Source organism: Lepidochelys kempii, chromosome 17, assembly GCF_965140265.1.
Source record: "Lepidochelys kempii isolate rLepKem1 chromosome 17, rLepKem1.hap2, whole genome shotgun sequence".
Lineage (NCBI taxonomy): Eukaryota > Metazoa > Chordata > Testudines > Cheloniidae > Lepidochelys > Lepidochelys kempii.
This window is the reverse complement of record NC_133272.1, coordinates 8,470,882-8,485,043: the sequence shown is the minus strand read 5'-3', so window position 1 is coordinate 8,485,043 and position 14,162 is coordinate 8,470,882. Positions and strand designations below refer to the sequence as shown.

Genomic DNA, 14,162 nt, shown 5'->3' with positions numbered 1-14,162 from the left:
ATTGTAATGAATGTATGTATTCCACAAAAAACTGTGTTAAGAGACTCTGGACAAAATAGGATGTGATCATGTAATTAAAGGCTGTATCGTAATATATATGCACAAGGGGGCAACTTAATTCTGGCATTTCCTAACTTTTGAATGCTTGACTTTGGAACCTTAATAATGTTATTTTAACATAGGTTCTTGTGTGTGTCAATTACTAGATTTTTAAGAAAAGCAAACACCATCAAAATGGCATCATATTGACACCCACGTGGGTCATCATCAGGGTTAGAACCTTTAGATCCACTGCACAGAATTCTGCCACTTGAGCTAATGGAGTAACTGATAAAAGTAGTAGGTATCATCCTCTGTGGGGGCCAGAATTAGAAGGAGAGGAGATATACACTTTGTCAGTGGGTTTCTCAGACATTTGCTGACACCAGAGGTATGGTGAGACCCAGGAGTCTTAGGTTCCATTCTGGAAGGGAATGTAATAAAAAGCAGAAATTCTTCTGTCCATTCCCCCACAAGCTTGCACCCTTCTACCCAGTCCCCTCCAACCTGCCCGTTCCAGTCCTGTCTCTTCCCCACCACTGGCTCCTTCCCTACCCCATCCCAGTCTTCACTCCTCACGTTTCTCATCCCAGTCTCAGTCTCCCTGCCCAGCTAGCCCTAATTCCCCCCACCTCCTGTCTCCTTATCCTATTGTCTCTTATCTCCTCTCAACCCCCAAGGCTCCTAGTCTTCTGCCCTGGGTTCCTCATCTAATAACAGTCTCCCCCTCAGTGCCCTCTCCCCTCCCAGCTCCATGTCCCAGTCTCTCTGCCCAGCCAGTCCCAGTTCTCCCCCTGCAGCCCAACTCCTTATCAGATTTCCCCCTGCCCATGCCACCCTTACTGGTCCCTAGTTCCAGTCTCCTTGTCCAACCAGTCTCAGTCTCTTCCCTCTCCCGCCCCACAGCTAAATGTCTGATCTATGTTACCACCAGCCAAGTGGCTCTCAGTCCCACATTGTTTAAAGTGTGAGTGTGGTGGGTGGGGAGGAGTCACAAAGAATCCAAGACCTGGCCAAAAAACAAACAAAAAAAAAAACCACAAAAACCATTAAGAGTCAAGCTGAAGGTGGCTGAGGAGCGCACATTAACAAATGTTTCAGCAAAGCTACTGCTCCCAGATTGTAACAGCTCCCTCACATTTTTCTCAGACTGCTGCAAGCACCAAAATCCCCTCCTTCCCATTTCCCTCACTGGATCCCAGTCCCAGTCTTCCCTCCCTAGCTCCCAATTCCAGCCTCCCTTTCACCCTGCCCAGTTTCCCAGACTCCTTATCCCAATCAACTCCTTTCCTTCCTCACTAGTACAGCTTTTGTCCCCTTTGCTCACACAGCTTCCTTCTCCACATACCTAAGTGTCAGAGACGGCACAGGAGAGAAAGGCTCTTTGCCCTTAGTTCCAGGGCCAGCCCCAGTGGAGCTGGGAGCAGCCATTACAGGGAAAGTCTGGCTTTCCCTGTAGGCCTTAAAGGCTGGAACACGTTCAGACATTCTCTGGGGATGATGCATGCGCAGTCACGCATAGAAGCTGCAAGAGGCTCAGTGAGGATGGAATCTTCTCTGATTTTAGCTGCTAACATCAAAGAAATCTCTGTCTGGGAACTTGGTCACGGAGATGGCAAAAGGCACATCCCTGATAGAAAGGTCATCCCCCTGCCAAATTTCAAGCTGCTGTTCAAAGAAAAGATCTCCAGAGTTTTTGTTTTTTTTTAACATAGGCTAAAGGGAGAAATATTTGGTTTGCCTCATTCTTGGAAATGGCTGTACTGCTGTGACTGAAATTTTCTAAAAACAAATGAGCCAAAGGCAGGTACCCAACATGTAAAATTTTAGCACAAACAGTTAAAGTTCGGAAAAGCTATATGCAACTGAAAACAGGGGAATGTCAAGCAACCTTAACAGAAGACAGCACTACCAGCTCTGCCTACAGTTAGAGGATTTTTCTAATCTCCAAACATTTGCACCCTACAAACCTGGGAAAGCAGGGAAGGACAGCACTCCCAGTGACTGTTATTGGGAAGTGCTTCATTCCCACTTTCTAACATTAGAGGTGATCACTTTTAAATTCTCACCACAACTGCTAGAAAGTTCTATTCAGATTAAAGATGAGCATATAACATTCTCAGTTCAGCAGACAGAGCTTCCCTGTAGCAAGAGACACAAAGGGACCAAACTGGGGCAATTAAAAGCAACACCCCCTACAAATGACCTAGACCCCAGACCCTGTCCCCTAACATGCTCCTTGTCAAAGGGGAAGGAGCCAGCTATAACAGGAGACAGTGTGTGGTTGGCTGCTAAAAGACTTCCCACCTCCTAGTCTACATTTATACTGACAGGTTTCAGAGTAACAGCCGTGTTAGTCTGTATTCGCAAAAAGAAAAGGAGGACTTGTGGCACCTTAGAGACTAACCAATTTATTAGAGCATGAGCTTTCGTGAGCTACAGCTCACTTTACATTTATACTCCTTTACATTTATACTCCTTTACATTTATACTGTGTTCCATCACTACAGAGTTTGAGCAACCAATGTCTGCACCCCCTGCTGGAGGCTGGTAGTAGATGCTCATGGGAGCTGGCCCAAGAAGTACAGCCAAGCTAGCTGTATATAGCTATATGCAGTATGCATAACATCTCCACCACTGAGAATAAGTTTCTGGGAGAGGAATGGGTACTAGAAAGGTGATACATGCTTTGCAATTGCAAACCCTGGAAGAGATGAGAAGCAGCAGCCAACCTCCAGATGCATAAATTTATTAATTATATCAGAGTTACCAGAAGGCCCTAATCAAAATCAGGGCCCCATTGTGCCAGGCTCTGTCCAAATACAGAGGAAGATACAGACCACGCCCAGACTCTGCTTACTATCACAGAAGCATTTACTTTCACCACTGCCACAGTGTTGATTTTTTCTTTTGTTTTATAGTATGCAAAAATAAATTAATGCAAATACATAGGGGGCACTAACTGCTTGAAATAACAAACAGCAATGCAGTGAGTGCCAAGAATAATTAGTGTGCCAGTCCCAAACACCACAGCTTACTGTAGACCACTGCAGGATATAAACATCCTAGCCATTCTTAAGCCCTTCTGAGCTGCTCATTTCACCCTATCTATTCTAATTCTCTTGTTAGACTGTTAGCTCCTTCCACGTAGGAACTACCTCTACATTGTGTTTTGTATGGTCCTAGGTACACCATCAGCACTTTTTATATCTATAAAGAAAAGTACATTTTGATGATCTGAGAGAATAGACTCCTGTGGCTCAGCCTGTCAAAAAGAAACCTTTCCCATAGGCGCATATTAAAAATTACACCCACAAGTCTAAGATCTAGGACCCTATCCTACTTGCCTTACACATGTCAATAGTCCCCTGTCCTCAGTGTAAATACTCAAATGGGGGAGGGGGTCTGAAAACAAATCTAGAAGCTGCTAGGTAAGATACCATAGGAAAACAATCCCATGCAGGCAGTGATGGGTAGACAAATTAACATAATACCATAATTCTTTTCCATCTTTAACTTCTATCAAAGTCCCAAACAGTTTCAGTACATTGCAATGTACAAAATGCAAATTTAGCTTGAGTGAACTGGAGCTAAGAGCTAAGTCATTCTATGAAAAAAACATCTTCATATATCCACTACAAGACTTCCACTGTAATTTTTTTTCCCAAATACCTCACATTTTAGTTGCTGAAATTTTGGTTTTGAATCCAGATATACAGGTCAACCATCTGGTGACCTGACTGGATGAGAACAATTTCATTGAGATAGGTCTATGGAATAGAATTACATTGCAGAATAATGGTTTCATATCACTCAATAAACACCATGGCAAAGACGAAGTAACTAATCAAAAGCATTTGACAGCAACTTGAGCATATATTTTTAGAGTGGCATACATTTCTCCTACAGCAATTACTTTATTGATATTCTACCTAACATATGGTTAATGGTAAAAAGAAAAGGAGTACTTGTGGCACCTTAGAGACTAACCAATTTATTTGAGCATGAGCTTTCGTGAGCTACAGCTCACTTCATCGGATGGTTAATGGTGTGTCACTTTGTCTGACAGACAAATGCGCAACAACACTACGATAGCAATACAAAAATGCAGCATTCTGATTGGCTTAGAGTGATTCAGATAATTAGAAACTATTGGGGCCATAAAAGTACAGCTCTAAAACAAACAAAATATGAATAAGTCACTTTGCCATTGGGTGCATGTTTGAACTCCTGTATTTACTAAAGGGCAACCATCCAGAAATCCCATTAGCAAAGTATTGGTCCCAGGTGATAGAAAATGGACAAGATTTCTTGATCAGTTGATTTTAATGGACTTAAGCCTTTAAGACATATCAACAATGAACAACAGGACAACTTCTTCCCCTGCATAAACATGCCTCATTCCTCTTCTGTCATCAATTAAAACAAACAGCCCAGGGTTATAAAACTATACAGCCAATGTAGCCAAAACACCAAATCCTGCTACAGGTTTTTGGACTTGGATTTCTAGTCATTCAACTTTTTTTGTATCTTTGCAAAAATAATAATATTTTGAAACAACACAAGGGAACCACAGCTGAACAACAACCTGTAAAGAAAGCCGGGCTAACCTTAGTAAGGCTCCAGAGGCGTGTGGAGATTTGGGAGTGGAGGGGGGAAATTCTCCTGCTTGGAAACAGAATGACCCAAGATTCCTGGGGTTCACTCACCCCCCCCCCCTCCCCAAGCGCTGGCCGCGGCCTGTCCCACAAAACACCCCCCACCCCAGAGGGATCCCAGGGGCAGGCGGGGGAAACGCTCACACATGGCTCCAGCTAAGCGGGGGGGGACGGACGCGGCTAGCGACGGAGCCCACGACCCGTGGGACGGGAAAGGTGCCACAGCGCCCTAGCATGGAGAGAAGTCCCCTCCCCCATCCCAGCCATGCCCCTTGCCCTCACCTCATTGCAAACGCCCCTTCTCCCCGGGCCAGGCGGGGATAACCTGGAAAATCCCCCTCAGGAAAACCCGCCCGGCCGGGCGAGCCCAGCCCGGTGAGGGCCTCTGCCCGGCTCCGCCCGCTCGCAGCCCCCGACGCGCCGCGGGAGCGTTGCCTTGGCACTGCCCCGGCCCGGGCGGCCGCGCAGGCTCCGGCTCCGGCCGGGGCAGCGGGAGCGGGGGGCTGCCCCGGCCGGACAAAGGCAGCTCCCAAGTCCCCCCCATTCCTGCCGCTTCCTTACCCGGCTGCCGCGGCGGCTGCTCCCCGGGCTGCTGGCGAGGGCGCTGGGGCAGAGGCGGGCTCCGCGCCGCCCGCGGCTGGAGAGGGGCTGAGGGGGCGGGCGCTGCCCCGGGAGCCGTTGAGGCGGGTGGCGGCGGGAGACAGGCGCGCGCGCGCTCGCGAGCTCCCCGGGAGTTCGGCTGCGAGCTCGCCGCGCGCCGCCGCCAGCGCAGCTCGCAGGCTGGGAGCGGGGAGAATGGACCGTGCGGGGCGGGGGAGGGGAGCGCCTCGGAAATGGCAGGGGCTCCGCTCACGCTCCAGCCCGGGAGGGAAAGGCGAGCCCGGCGGCTTCCTAGCGGCCGGCTGCCTGAAGTGCAAACGAGCTCCTCCTGCCCGGCCCGCCGCTGGGACGGAGCTAGCAGGAGGCGCGGGGAGAGACAGGCGCAGCATCCATGGGCAAGAGCCCTGCGATTTCCTCAGCCAGGCTCCTCTTTGCGGTACCAATGCACCGCCCAGGGCCCGGTCTCTAGCCATGAGCGAACCCCGGGGGGGGCAGGGAATTGACATTCCCCCCGGCACAGAAGGGGGAAATGAAGGAGCCCAGAGGTTAAGCAACTTGCCCAAGGTCACGGAGTGGAGTCAGTCTCTTGATTAAAATTCAGGTGTGCCTGGCTCCCAGGACCCATTGGTAAGCAGCAGCTGTTGTCTCACCTCTGTACCTGAGAGCAAGGATTTGTGTGGCATGAGACAGCATTGTACTGTCGTTACTTAGGGAAAACACAATGAGCCAAATGCATCCCCAGAAGCAGGCCCCTGAAATTGACGAGGGTTCTCAGCCAGTCTTCAGAGATTCTGGACTGCACAGCCTTCTGCACTGCAAAGTGTGAGGGGTTCACCAAAGTGGTGAGGCGCCCTACAGAAAAGGGAATGGGGGAGGATCCCAATGTGGGAACAGTTGAGAACCACCGCCATAGAATTCCGCCAGAAGAGGACTGGGCATCATGTTGCCTCTCTTGATAGTGACTTTTACCTGCAGTGGCAGGAAACAGAAGCTAAAGGGACTAGAAAGGGCCAGAGAATTTAGAATAATGTGCACAATGTGCCTACTGACTAGGGCAAGAAGAGCATTTAACTTTGGCCTATCCTGAATGTGGAACATACCTTTTAAGAAGCAAAGGTGTAAATATTTATATTATGGTGGTGCCCCGCGGCCCAACGTTTAGAATGCCCGGTTGCTGCTCGAAGTTATGCTCCACCGTGTGCTGTGGTGCTAATGCTGAAGAGACTATGGAATCCACTACAGAAGCTTCTCTAGAAGGGTCAGGTAAATTCTAGGTTGTCGGTTACCATAGCAATAGGTAGGGACTAAGGCCCTGAATAGAATTGGTCTCAACAACATTCTGGGAATGAGCTTATGTTGGCATAGCACTTTTTGTCCTGAAGGCTCCCAACACACTTTGGGATTGTCCGTAAATTACATAAGATATTGGGGGGCGGGGGGAGGGTCCTTAATTTTGCATGTTTGTTTCAGTATTAATGAGGGGTGGGTAGGTCTTGAAAATCGCCAAAGAAGTGTTACCTAATTTATGGACATCCCCTTTACAAGCAACTAGCTTTACTGAGCACCATCATGGTGTGGATATAGAATAAAGAAGAGGACAGTTCCTCCCCCTCCCCCTAAGGGCTTAAGGTGAGATGCAGTCTATAATAGGGGATCACTTCAACCACAGATAAAAAGGTGCCATCTCTGGTGTGTAACTTGGCAGTGTCTTTGACAGCTCCCATCAACATCACATAACAGTTTAGGACAGGAAGTGATCTTTTCTAACAAATTACAGAAGAATCTCAAAGTAGAATATACACAACTTGTCCTCTTTACCAAAGGACAGAATGACATCCTTAATGACAAGTGGTTAAGACCTTAGTTTCACATCTAGATATAAAGCTCCTCAATGACCTGTGCTGGAACATTTGCTTAGCTCTGATTCAAGGGGCAGAGTGCCCCAGCTACGGAGTCATCAACACTACTTCCTGCAGCATCCAGTAGTTCCTTAAAGGTCTCCCATCCAACTGTGACACTTCTTTGCCCTTGCTTAGCCCATGCTTATAGCATAAGGGACAATGGTTGCAGGATATAATTGCAGAATTTTACTATGTTTTTAGTATGATTAACTTTATAAGATAATATCCTGGTCTATATTAAAAGAACTCAACTTGGAAGGGTACATTTCAAAAGTGTGTGTCTTATCGTTATAGCATCCTTGATCCTGTTGCATAGCATGGGACAGCCAAAGATTGTACATGACCCTGTGTATCGATCAAGGCTGGACATGTTGACTGGTAACTTTACAAATAAGTTGCAAAGATGGAGGCAGGAATGGTTTTGTGATAGATATTCTTGTTAAGACCCATTGTGCATTATAACGTATGTGGAAAGAATAAGTGACAGAAACAATGACATACCTCTTATTTCTATTTAGTGGCAAACTCCCATTGTCATGAATGGGAGCTGGATCTGGCCCTGAATAATTTGGATCTGGCTCTGCATCTGGGCAGGTGGCACTGAACCAGATGCTGAGCTAACAAATTAGCTATCTATCAAGATTCTTATATGGTTCCCATCACCAAAGTGTCTGAGCACCTGTTTACAACAGAAAGCCTACTATTCTGTGTTTGTACAGTGCCCAGCACAGGGCCTGGTCCTTGGTTGACCCTTAGGCACTACTGTAATTAACCTGAAGATTAATAATAATAATAGTTCCATACCAGTGCTGAAGGGGACCTCAAGGGGGGCTCCCAAGAGCATCTTGTCAGAATTCCACCATCAAATGAAAGGCCGTTTTGGGGTGATTTCTCTGGATTAACCCCCCTTCTGGAAGTGGTTTTGATAGGGTCTTAAGCAGTGCATTGGTCTGGTGGGTGAAATTCATCCTTGTGCAGACAGACCAACACAGAATCTATGTACTGATTAGTCCTACTTTGGGAATGTAAGGATACAAATATCTTATATCATGGCCCTTTGCACGGAGGTCACTTTCACCCCAGTGCAATTTTTCACCTTTGTTTAGCAGCTAAGCAAACTGTAGCCTGGATAAAAATACATAATGCTCTGACTGTGAGTACTTGGGAATAGGCATCAATAACAGGATCATTAGTGAGAGTGTTTTCTATAACTTTTACAATTTTCAAGAACATGTTGCCATAAATATTTAACTTCATAAAGTTAAATGCAGGCCAGCTTGAGCACTATCTTTGACATTTTAATGCATTTGCAGTAAGCCATTGGCTGACCTCTTGTTTGCTGCCCTGGAACTGCCTGATGGAACTTTATGCTGGTAATATTATACTGTTGCTGTGTGCATCAGTGTCCCTGTTGCACTAGGATTAGCTGTTAATGACACTGAGCACTTACAATTATGGGAGTGAGAAATATAAAACTCTAAGGAATTCTGTGAGTGCATTTTAATCTAAACAGATCAAACTAATAGGACAATGGCTTGAAAAGGGAGCTCTCACATGGAATGTGTATGATTTTATTTAACAGCTGTCAAGGATTCAGGCATGACTCTAAAATGGCTGTAACTGGGGTATTATTTTCTCTCTGAAAAAAATCACATATTTCTTACAAAACAAGATGTCCTCTGAAGATTACACTGACCACATATTTCCCCCAAGATATTTTAATAAACTGGTTAAACATTTTTTACAATCTGAAATGGCTAATATTAGGGTTAAAAAAAGAGTTCTACATTGACAAAGAGATTAGTGATCTTAAGTGTCCAACTTAAGACCTTACAGGGGCCTGATTTTCAGAAAGTGCTAAGCAAACCCCCTTCACTCTCCCCTCTCTACAAATGCAGGTCCCTTAATAAACTCATCCCTTTACTAACTGTTCAATTTTTACTTCTACAGACAGGGAAGTGAGGGAAATGTTTATTTTCATAATTGTTACGTGCACGAAATACCATGGTGATGTAGGCCATCTAAGCACCTAGATAGACCTCAAAGACCTCCACAAATACTAATTAATTCTTACAGTATTTCCAGGCACTGGGTAGTAGGTCCATTTTTGAGGGTCAGAGTTTTCAGAAGGGTTCAGTACCCAAAACTGAGGTCAGATTTTTCAAGAGAGCTCAGCTGCCTTTAGACATCAAAATAAGTGGCCATATTTTCAACAGTTCTGCCTATTGGGTGCTGAGAATTTTTTAAAATCTGGCCATTTTTTAGGAACTGATATGGGAGCACTTCTTTTTAAAATCTAGTTCCAATTGCAGGTGCTGAGCACTTGAAAATGAGGCTTTGAGCTCTTCTGAATATCTGTCTCTCAGTGACTTGTCCCTAAAATCACAGAGCAAATCAGTAGCGAATTTGGAAACAGAACTCAGGAGTCCTGACTCCCAATCACCTGTTCTGTTATTATCATTAGCACCACTAATGTGCGCTGATGTGCATTTCATAAAGTCCTTTTCCCAGAGAACTGAGAGTTTAGTAGGTTCCAATCACTAGGACCCAGATCTGAAAGGTATTTAAATATCTAACTCCCATTGAAATCAATGGGCAACTCCCTCACTCTGCCTTGATTCTAATGGCTAAAGTTTTTATTTTTTTAGACTAAAACCCTGTTAACAAAAGTACAAATATGAATTTCTCTTCTTTGCCACACTTATAAAAATATTTATTGTAAAAGAAAATTCACTCTATTTAAAGAGCTCCTTTTTATATGTTCAGTATTGGCCAAACATTATTTGATTTGTACTGCAGAGGGAGAAAAATATCCTTTAATCCAGGAAGAGGAAACATTCTGAAAGCTAATTTTTTGTCAGACTGATCAAGTATAAAATATCTCTCATGTCTGTACCCTTATTTCCTCTGGTAGCACCAACATATTTTATGACTTCAGACCACGACACCCCAAGCAAATTAGCATTAAAATATTGATTCTCTTCATTGTTTCCTGGGCTGTTATTGCTCCAATTCATTAGTCATCATTTCAATAGTGCCTAGAAGCCCCAATTAGGATCAGACCCTCATTGTGCTAAACATAAAAGAAGACCCAGTCTCTCTTCTTATTTTCACACCAGAATGGTTACAATCCAAGGCCCCAGTGTTGCAAACACTTAAGCACCAAAGTATCTTTACCTACATGAATAATCTCTCTGAGTTTAATGGTACTACTCACATGAGTAAAGTTGTCTGTGTGTGTTTGCAGACTGAGGCCCTAATGTTTTACTAACACCGTGTTCCCCACCTTCTGTCTTTCAAGAACTTTAGGGAGACAAAGTGGGCAAGGGAATATCTTTGATTGGACCAATTTCTTTTGATGAAAGAAATAAGCTTTCGAGCATACACAGAGCTCTTCTTCAGATCGGTGTATGCCCAAAACAACTGGAACAATTTACCAGGGGTTCTGGTGGATTCTCCGTCACTGACAATTTTTAAATTAAGCTTGGATGTTTTTCTAAAAGATCTGGTCTAGGAATTGTTGTGGGGAAGTTCTATGGCCTTTGCTATATAGGTCAGACAAGATGATTACAATGGTCCCTTCTGGCCTTAGAATCTATGAAATCTTGTCTCTCACTAACAGAAGTTGATCCAATAATAGATTACCTCATCCACCTTGTCTCTCTGATATCCTGGGACTGACACTGCTACACAATGCAAGCACTTCAAAAGCATTCTGAGTCTCCTCTCACGTACAGCAGTGTGAACTGGGGGGATATCACTGCAGTCCCATGACGTTACATTGGCTAAATGGAGAGGGAAATCAGCCCCTTTAACCAGCCTTCATAGAACTTCATGTGAGTAAGGTAATAGTTCTGATCAAACAGTTTCAGTTATTTTTTTTGAATGAAATGTGGCTTTTTGATTTATATGCACTTTATAATATTCAAACATTTCAGATTTTTTGATAAAATGATCCAAAATGAAAAAAAATCATTTTGATTCAAACTCAGTGGAATTTAAACAAATAAAAATTAACATTTTGGATTGAGGTTTCCTTCCCCGTTTTTCCCAATAATTTCATTGAAAAAGCAAATTGTGAGAATATTAAAAATGCTACATCACTCAAAAATCAATTTATTAAATATATATATATATATATATATTTATTGCAGAGCAGCATTCCCAATTTTAACCAGACCTAGAGACTAGTATTATTAATCCCATTTTACAGATAGGGAGACAGGTGCAGGCAGATGAAGTAACTTGCCCCAAGTGTCCAGAGCCAAGATTAGAACTGGAGTGTTCCAGGCACTGAAGTATTTAAGGATGTGTTCAGCTGTTCTTTAACGATCACACTCTCTTTGCAAACACACTAGTTGACGAAAATGCAGAAGTCAGTTCAAGTTTTCAGCAAACTGCCACCCTTCCTAGAATTGCTCCACGCCTGAAATGTTGTACTTCACCATCCATCATCATCTGGCCTTACAGTCTAAATGCTGCACTGACAACTGAAATGCAGAGAGAGAGAGCATATTTTTTGAGGAATAATGTCCCCTAAATTGCAAAGTCAAAATTTGCACACAAAGCAAATCACATTATTTTCCATTAGGGGGTTTTCATGCTTGTGAGACTGTTACTTATTCAAATTCTTTTACAGCTTTAGCAGTGTGAACTTGGGCAAGTCAACTTGCTTCTCTATGCCTCCATTTCCCCATCTGTAAAAAGGGGTATTACCAGCCCATGTCTGTGTGAGGCTACGGTGCTTAACTAACGAGAAAGGAGTTTTGAGATCGTGTGATGGAAGATGCTCTAGAAAAGCATGGTGTGCTTAAAGATAGATCATCACAGACAAAAATCCCAAGTATAGAAACTGCTGTTGCTAGCTGTTATTTTGCTGGGTTGCTGTCTTGTGCCAGTGGTGCCAATGGATTTTAAGCTCTTTGGCACAGACATAATATTCTTGAGCAATATTTTATCTATTACTGAGCACATATTAAACATATGGCATTATATACAGATAATGTATTTCTACAGTAAGGTAACAAACCACTGATGACAGGTTTCAGAGTAACAGCCGTGTTAGTCTGTATTCGCAAAAAGAAAAGGAGGACTTGTGGCACCTTAGAGACTAACCAATTTATTAGAGCATAAGCTTTCGTGAGCTACAGCTCACTTCATCGGATGCATATCGTGGGGGGGTGGAGGGTGAGAAAACCTGGATTTGTGCTGGAAATGGCCCACCTGATGATCACTTTAGATAAGCTATTACCAGCAGGACAGTGGGGTGGGAGGAGGTATTGTTTCATATTCTCTGTGTATATATAAAGCCTGCTGCAGTTTCCACGATATGCATCTGAGGAAGTGAGCTGTAGCTCACGAAAGCTTATGCTCTAATAAATTGGTTAGTCTCTAAGAAACCACTGATGAAGATTTTTTGTTATTAATAGCACTACACTGAGAGTATTGTTCCTGTTCTGTCTTAGCTATCCCTTGATTGAATACTGGTACAAGTAAATGAGTCAAAATTACACATTTTTAACAGAAATCAATGGGTAATGCTGTTCACTTTACTTATGTGACTCAAAATGAGCAGGATTTAACTCATTGATCTTTGCCCCACAATTACTTCAAGATGACTTTAGTATGTGTTTAGAGTATAAGATTGGTTTACTTATTTGCACCTATGCAGGATGATCCACACACTATTAAAAAAAAAATGCTGATTACTCATAGTAGCAGGTATTGTTCTACAGAAAGGCCAAATCCTAAATTATCTGCTTACCCAGAACTGCCACTGAAGTCTGTGGGAGTTCTGAATGCACAAGAAAAACAGGACCAGGTCCCAAGGCATACTGGTTTAGCCGATTCCCATGATAGCTCCTGCCATAAATATTTATTTTACTTTCACTTAACATAGCTTCTAAAATCACAGGTGAGCCTACTAACACATTAGCCCTTCTTGCATGCAGAGGATGATTTTTCAGGTCACTGCTTAGATCTGATTTCTGGGAGAAGCCATTCTGAGAATTCCATTGAAGACATTAGTTGCCAGAAGCCATTAGTTCACTGCTGAGTGCTTATGAAATCCCACCCTTTAACATGTTCCCTCTGCCACTATCATCCATGTATTATTCATTCTAAAAAATAAGACATCTGTCATAGCTGGTGATGATCTAGGGGGACAGACCCTGAAAGAACTCAGGTGACACCACTTTCAGGTTGCATTAATAGGCATAAACTGTCAAGGTGAACAAGAGGATGGCACCAAGGACCAAAATTTAGCAAGATTCAAAGAATGATTGGATGTTTATACAGAGAAGACTATCCACAGTTAGGACAGTATTTAATGCAAATAAAGTGAAATCTTGGCCCCATTGAAGTCAATAGGAGTTTTAACATTGACGCCAGTGGAGCCTGGATTTCACCGAAAGAGTTTGCAAGGGATAAAAAAAAAAAAAAAAAAAAAACACTCATGCTTCAGGCTTAGTTACTCTCTCACAATCAGGAGGCAGATTATCCCCTATCTGCCTCCTGCATGGCTCTTGCACCTTCCTCTGAGGCATCGGGAGTGCTGACTACTTTGGAAACAAGATATTGGCTTAGATAACCCAAGGACATTATTTAGAGTAACAATTCCTAACTAGTCTAAATATAAACTGAATAGAAATTTTAACTCAAGGGAACAGATCTAGATTGCTGCTGCAGATTAACAATTTCCACTGTGCCTTAGTCATTTAAAATAAAGTTAGACCAGCAGTGAAATGGCCCAAGTTGCCCCATAAGCCATCCATCGTCTTTGCCGCAGTACATCATGTATTTACAGTAGCTGACCTTGTTACCTTTCTATACTTTAACCAAATCAGTTCATCTAAAAGGTAGGATGCAATACATAAAGTGTAATTAACTTTAATTTATCAAAACTAGCTTGAAGTATTCTGTAAGATGGCCATACAAGTAAAATTAATGTTGGAATAGGGACAGC

The 14,162-nt window shown here is 43.5% G+C and overlaps 1 protein-coding gene across 5 annotated transcripts in view; it reads right to left on the bottom strand.

The window, feature by feature from the left end:
• The window catches only part of CUEDC1 (CUE domain containing 1), a 136,430-nt gene extending 130,986 nt beyond the window's left edge, over positions 1 to 5,444 (bottom strand). For 2 of the 5 annotated variants that reach the window (XM_073315108.1, XM_073315107.1), the window contains exon 1: positions 5,259 to 5,444. The gene's annotated coding sequence lies outside the window, so the exon portion shown is untranslated. Of the gene's footprint in view, positions 1 to 4,979; positions 5,071 to 5,258 lie in introns of those variants that run through there. The other 3 variants (XM_073315112.1, XM_073315111.1, XM_073315110.1) reach the window with 3 other exon arrangements.
• Between the last annotated feature and the right edge of the window lie 8,718 nt (positions 5,445 to 14,162).